Here is a 7488-nt window from a genome sequence, read left to right as displayed (position 1 = left end):
GTCAATGACTAATGGGACGAAGAAACAAGACCCCTCTCTCAGCTACAGACCATCCATTAGTGAATTATGGATTCTGATGAGATTACCCAAGTTATTCTGGGCTGCCGGGAGCAGAAAACAGATCGCTCCTTGCCGCTTCTGGGAGACAAATTTATTTTCCCAAGTGTGGTGGGGTGGCATGTGGTTGCACAAAGCACATTTCGGTGACTGGCTGCAGAGGCAGACCGTCGTCACAACAACGCTTGACATGGGGGCATTTTTATAGACTAATTGGAACGGTAGAGTTGGAAGGAAGCCTGAGGTCATCGAGTCCAACCCCTTCAATGCAGGGGTCACAGCTAAAGCTATGGGACTTATGGTAACCCACTGGGTGTGAGATTTGACCAGCTCTGGCCCATCTGGAGCTGGTACAGGCTCGTCTTATCTTGAGCCCCAGCAGAGTGTAGTCCCGCAACAAAAGGATAAGCAGGTAATGTGCCACATGCTGAAGTTTATTTACAAGCTATGCTGAGAGCAAACAAACACACATCTTGCCTCTGTGAGAGCAGAGAAGCAACTCCTCTCGACACAAAGAATAATAATAATAATAATAATAATAATAATAATAATAATAATAAATTATTATTTATATATCTGGCTGGGAAGCCCAGCCAGATGGGCGGCTTCCAAAAAAATATTAAAATACTATAATACATCAAACATTAAAAGCTTCCCTAAACATGGCTGTCTTCAGATGTCTTCTAAAAGCCTGGTAGTTGTTGTTCACTTTGACATCTGGTGGGAGGGTGTTCCACAGGGAGGGTGCCACTACCGAGAAGGCCCTCTGCCTGGTTCCCTGTAACTTGGCTTCTTGCAGTGAGGGAACCGCCAGAAGGCCCTCGGTGCTGGACCTCAGTGTCCGGGTAGAACGATGGGGGTGGAGACGCTCCTTCAGATATACTGGACCAAGGCCGTTTAGGGCTTTAAAGGTCAGCACCAACACTTTGAATTGTGCTCGGAAACGTACTGGGAGCCAATGTAGGTCTTTCAAGACCGGTGTGATGTGGTCTCTGCAGTCGCTCCCAGTCACCAGTCTAGCTGCCGCGTTCTGGATTAGTTGTAGTTTCCGGGTCACCTTCAAAGGTAGCCCCACGTAGAGCGCATTGCAGTAATCCAAGAAACCAAGAGAACACTGAAAAACAGGAAACCAGTGTACGTCACATCCAGTCTCCCATTCCCATGGGAACTCAACAGTAACTCTGAACTGTGGAATGTAAACATTGTCTTGTGACAAGCATTTTGCTGCTCAGTAAGGGAAATAGAAACCAACACTGGGAGCAGTCAAGTACAACATTCCTTGTAATGCTAGAGAAGACATGCGAGGGAATGTTTGGTCCAGCCAGTCGAAACTTCCTGTTCTTCCTGGCTGGATCATCCTTCCTTTTGCATGTGATAGGTGGGCATGACCTTACCTGTCCAGGTAACAAAAGGAGTCACGCAGCACACCTCTCTCTTTTTCACTTCCTTCTTTGTTGGACTAGCTTCTAGCTAGGACTGCTTTGCTAGCTCTCAGCCAGCAGAAGCACTGGGATTATTCCCCCATATAATAATAATAATAATAATAACAATAATTTATTATTTATACCCCGCCCATCTTGCTGGGCCTCTCCAGCCACACTGGGCGGCTTCCAACAAAACACTAAAATACAATAACCTATTAAACATTAAAAGCTTCCCTAAACAGGGCTGCCTTCAGATGTGTTCTTAAAGTTTGGTAGTTATTTTTCTCTTTGACATCTGGTGGGAGGGCGTTCCACAGGGCAGGCGCCACCACCGAGAAGGCCCTCTGCCTAGTTCCCTGTAACTTGGCTTCTCACAGTGAGGGAACCGCCAGAAGGCCCTCAGAGCTGGACCTCAGTGTCCGGGAAGAACGATGGAGGTGGTCTCGCGGCCGCTCCCAGTCACCAGTCCTCAAAGGTAGCCCCACATAGAGCGCATTGAAGTCCAAGCGAGAGATAACCAGAGCATGCACCACTCTAACGAGACAGTCTGCGGGCAGGGAGGGTCTCAGCCTGTGTACCAGATGGAGCTGGGAGACAGCTGCCCTGGACACAGAATTGACCTGCGCCTCCATGGTCAGCCGTGAGTCCAAAATGACTCCCAGGCTGCGCACCTGGTCCTTCAGGGGCACCTCTGCTGGTTCTTAGGTCTTGCTTGCCATAGCTCAGTTTAACCAACTGAGTGTGATGTTTACAGTGCTAAGGTTGCAGGTTTAGCTGCTGGAATGATGCGTATGGAGCCGGGTGTGTGTGTGTGCATTTTGTGTTTACATCTTATATTTTTATGCTGTGAACCATTCTGAGATCTATGGAAGAAGGGCAGTATGCAAATTTAATAAATGACAAAATTGGTAGTAATAATACCGTAATAAACAGCGCTTTTTCTGGAAAAAAGGTGGAGGAACTCACAAGGTTCATGCAGCGACTAAATGTGTGATGAATAAGCTCAAGCAGATAACGATCTGAATTAGAAATGGCCACTACAGATATAGTGGGGCCTTTTCAGCACTGGCCCCGACTTGGTGGAACGCTCTGCCACAAGAGACCAGGGCCCTGCGGGACTTGACATCTTTCTTCAGGGCCTGCAAGACAGAGCTGCTCCACCTGGCCTTTGGTTTGGACTCAGTCTGACCCTTATGCTTCCCTCCCCTTATGGTCTTGGATTTATTGGCTACTTTTAAAATGAGACTGTATTTTAAATTGCATTTTAACCTGTATTTTAAATTGGGGTTGTTGTTTTTTCCTTTCCCCCCTATTATGCTTTGACATGAGCCAACAGTGCCAACAGTGTGATGCGGCAGCTAAAAAAGCCAATGCAATTCTGGGCTGCATCAATAGGAGTATAGCATCTAGATAAAGGGAAGTAATAGTGCCACTGTATTCTGCTCTGGTCAGACCTCACCTGGAGTACTGTGTCCAGTTCTGGGCACCACAGTTCAAGAAGGACACTGACAAACTGGAACGTGTCCAGAGGAGGGCAACCAAAATGGTCAAAGGCCTGGAAACGATGCCTTATGAGGAACGGCTAAGGGAGCTGGGCATGTTTAGCCTGGAGAAGAGGAGGTTAAGGGGTGATATGATAGCCATGTTCAAATATAGAAAAGGATGTCACATAGAGGAGGGAGAAAGGTTGTTTTCTGCTGCTCCAGAGAAGCGGACATGGAGCAATGGATCCAAACTACAAGAAAGAAGATTCCACCTAAACATTAGGAAGAGCTTCCTGACAGTAAGAGCTGTTTGACAGTGGAATTTGCTGCCAAGGAGTGTGGTGGAATCTCCTTCTCTGGAGGTCTTTAAGCAGAGGCTTGACAACCATATGTCAAGAGTGCTCTGATGGTGTTTCCTGCTTGGCAGGGGGTTGGACTTGATGGCCCTTGTGGTCTCTTCCAACTCTCAAAATAAAATTTTTTCCCTTCCAGTAGCACCTTCTTCAGATATACATGTGTGTATCTGAAGAAGTGTGCTTGCACATGAAAGCTCATACCAAGAACTAACTTAGTTGGTCTTTAAGGTGCTACTGGAAGGAAATTTTTTTTATTTTGACTATGGCAGACCAACACGGCTACCTATCTGTAACTCTTCCAACTCTATGATTCTATGATTCTATGTTTTTACTGTGATTTTATTGGTGTTCAGACGCCCTGAGGGTGGGGTATAAATAAAATATATTATTTTTTATTTAATTATTATTATTATTATAGGTGGATTTTTGGCTCAGGCATCGGGTGCATATCCTGTTTCAGCTCTTCCGGGTGGTGTTGGTGGAGGAATTATTTAATTTAGAAAAGGCAAGGGAGAACTCAGTTCCCCCATGTTCCTGCTCAAACAACCCCCGATGATAAAATATACAACAACAACAGCAACAACAACTGACTTATCCAGCCTGGCTTTCTTTGGACCCCGCGAAGCGCCCTGCGGCAGAAGGTGCAGTAACAGAGCGGGGACGCTCCCGGCCGGCAGATCAACGCGGAAAGGAGTCAGGGGTTGTTGTACTGTATTGTCCTTTTCGCACCCCGCGCGCTCCATTCCCACGTGCAGCCGCACACGCGAACGGCCCCGCCCCGCCCTGCAACATTTCCCGCCTTTGCCATTGGCCGAGCCTTTCCCGCCTCGGCCCCGCCCCGCGTTCTAAAGGGCGGTCCGCCCCGCCCCCGCCCCGCCCTCTCGCCCCGCCCCCGCCGCCCCGTTCCCCCGCCCGCCATTGGCCGAAGGGCCTCCCTGCTGCGGCCAATCGGGAAGAGCCTCGCCCTCTTTGTTGCCCGCGCCAATGAGCGGCGGCGAGGGCGGGGCGTCTCCGAGCTCGGGTTCTCCGGGTGGGAGAGAGGCTCGAGCAGGAAGGACGCGGCCGGCCACGCCGCCGACCCCTCCGCCGCCCCAGCCGTGAGTGCACCCAACCCCTTGCTCGCCCCCGATCGCATTCACACGTTCAGCTGCCGTGGATGTCGAGCGTTCACGTGTCTGCTCATTCACACGTTCAGCTGCCTTGGAGCGCGAGCGTTCACGTGCCTGCGCTATTAAGGGGTAACGGTAGCAATAAGCGTCTGGGAAAAGGATCTCTGCCCCGCAGGAGTTTGCAATCAAAGTTTGATTTGTGGGGGTTTTTTATGGGGGGGGTTGAGTATCAAGGCTAAGGGGCGACCTGACAGCAGCCACGTGTTTCAGAGGACCCTGGTCTCGTTTTGTCTTTACAAGGTTTTTTGTATGTGTGTTTTTATTATAAAGGGAGGGGGATAACTAGGTTGGATCCTGCTAGCGCCTGCCGTTGTGATTCCTCCTTTCTCTAGCTCTTCCCCGTGCTTCCTAATGCAGCTTTAAGCCTCTGTATTTATGCTACTGTTATTACTACTATATGAACTGATTTTATAATGAAATGATTTTAGAATCTTGTATTATTTTACTGTTGTTAGCCGCTCTGAGCCTGACTTCGGCTGGGGAGGGCGGGATATAAATAATAAAAAATTATTATTAGTATTACCAGTTTTTTTCTCCGGGGGTACACGTATTCCTAAACATTTTGTGAATATTTGTACTTATGTCCATTTACTGTATTTATTTCCCCTGATTTGAACTATAAAATGGTGATTTAATGAGAGCATCCCTAAACATTTTTTTATAGGGGAAAAAAAGCACTGACTATTACTATTATTAATTTGTTTATTACCTGCTCTTTGCCCTAAGGTTCCAGGGCAGGTTGCAGTACAACTCTCTCTCTCACACCTGCTGTTAGGCTTGCTTGTTTTCTTTTTAAACTAGAAAGCTATGCTGCTCTCTGGCGCTGGTCGTTTCCCCCTGACAAACTCCCCAAAGTGTTCCTTCCTTTGTTAAATGGATGCTCTGCCTTCTCCACGAAGATGCATCCAAGGTACCTCGCCATGTGATGTTATTGTGGGGAGATTGTGAGCCTTCGCAAGCGGGTCCTACAATAAACAGAGCAGTCTTCTGGGTACCACAGCACCCTTTGTGATTGCACTAGACATCTAAAGGCAGCCCTGTTTGTTTTTTGTTTAGTCGTGTCCAACTCTTCATGACCCCCTGGACCAGAGCACGCCAGGCACTCCTGTCTTCAACTGCCTCCCGCAGTTTGGTCAAACTCATGCTGGTAGCTTCGAGAACACTGTCCAACCATCTCGTCCTCTGTCGTCCCCTTCTCCTTGTGCCCTCCATCTTTCCCAACATCAGGGTCTTTTCCAGGGAGTCTTCTCTTCTCAGGAGGTGGCCAAAGTCTTGGAGCCTCAGCTTCAGGATCTGTCCTTCTAGTGAGCACTCAGGGCTGATTTCCTTCAGAATGGAGAGGTTTGATCTTCTTGCAGTCCATGGGACTCTCAAGAGTCTCCTCCAGCACTAGAATTCAAAAGCATCAATTCTTTGGCGATCAGCCTTCTTTATGGTCCAGCTCTCACTTCCATACATCACCATGGAAAACCATGGCTTTAACTATACGGACCTTTGTTGGCAAGGTGATGTCTCTGCTTTTTAAGATGCTGTCTAGGTTTGCCATTGCTTTTCTCCCAAGAAGCAGGCGTCTTTTAATTTCGTGACTGCTGTCACCATCTGCAGTGATCATGGAGCCCAAAAAGTCAAATCTCTCACTTCCTCCATTTCTTCCCCTTCTATTAGCCAGGAGGTGATGGGACCAGTGGCCATGATCTTCGTTTTTTTGATGTTGAGCTTCAGACCATATCTTGCGCTCTCCTCTTTCACCCTCATTAAAAGGTTCTTTAATTCCTCCTCACTTTCTGCCATCAAGGTTGTGTCATCTGCATATCTGAGGTTGTTGATGCATTACTGTATTTTAATATTTTGTTGGAAGCCGCCCAGAGTGGCTGGGGAAGCCCAGCCAGATGGGCGGGGTATAAATAATAAATTATTATAATATTATTATTACTAGTGGTAGGGTATATCTAAGGTGTACACCTGCCCTCCTGATCCAGCCAGCCTCCTGCCTCCTCAACCTTTCCCTCCCACCGGCAGTTTGCCACATGGCCAATAAAAGGGGGCGCACAGAGGGTGGGATGGGGGGGTCTCTTGTGCCCGCTTTCTGCTTCCAGCACCCCTGTTTTCCCTCCTCTCCCCCTCTTCCTCATAGCACTACCATGGTACCAGGTGCCCTCCATTTTCTTCCAGTTTCTCTTGCCAGGCTTCTTGAGAAGGTGTTTTGCCCAAAATCCGTAGAACCAGGTGCCAGGGGCAGAGTGGTTGCTTCTTGATCAGGGGGTGCAGATCTGCATTATTATTATTATTATTATTTTATTATTTATACCCCACCCATCTGGCTGCGGTTCCCCAGCCACTCTACTAGCAGATCTCTGGTTGATTTTGCAATGGGATTTCTGGCGACCCGATGGTTTAAGCACACCAGCAAAACGCCAACCCTCCTGCCCCAAATTGTGCTTCTGAGATGAAGGAATCTCGGAATTGCTTTTTTTTTTTGCGGAAAATCCGCGGACACCATCAGATTCTGGTGCTCATAGGAAGCTCTTTGACTCAAACTTGTTTTTAATTCCGAGTCTGCTTCCCTTGCGTCAAGCTATGCTTGATGGATCTTGGGGCTTTAGAAGATAATAATAATAATAATAATAATAATAATAATAATAATAATAATAATAACTTTATTGTCATTGCCCCCTCTCGGGGACAATGAAATTACTGCAAGCCCTGGTTTAGATTGTGTTGTTTAATACAGGGACCTCAGTGTGAGCTAGAGCTAGGCAATGACTTTGGAAAGGGGGTTCGGGGGGGTTGCACAAGATGGAGGGGAGCACCTGTATATTCCTCTTCCTCTCTTTCACCCTAACCACCCATCCTATAGTCCAAACATTTCCCTTTTCTGCAGCTGCTGCATCTCTTAACAGCTTTCTGGGAGCTGTTCCATACTCCCTGCCATGTGCTGCCTGCCTTTTTCCTGATATATTATCAACTTTTTGCCGCCTCCTGCTTCAAGTAGGCAGAC

At 47.8% G+C, this 7488-nt stretch overlaps 1 protein-coding gene across 2 annotated transcripts in view; it reads left to right on the top strand.

Annotated features, from left to right (window-relative positions):
- Positions 1-4283: 4283 nt before the first annotated feature.
- Positions 4284-7488, top strand: part of ADISSP (adipose secreted signaling protein) — an 80126-nt gene continuing 76921 nt past the window's right edge. For both annotated transcript variants that reach the window (XR_014515619.1, XM_083459123.1), the window contains exon 1: positions 4284-4418. The gene's annotated coding sequence lies outside the window, so the exon portion shown is untranslated. The remainder of the gene's footprint in view (positions 4419-7488) is intronic.

This window comes from Podarcis liolepis (genome assembly GCF_965112155.1).
Source record: "Podarcis liolepis genome assembly, chromosome: 9".
NCBI lineage: Eukaryota > Metazoa > Chordata > Lepidosauria > Squamata > Lacertidae > Podarcis > Podarcis liolepis.
The sequence above is the reverse complement of the archived record's forward strand: the minus strand, read 5'-3'. Positions and strand labels throughout refer to the sequence as shown.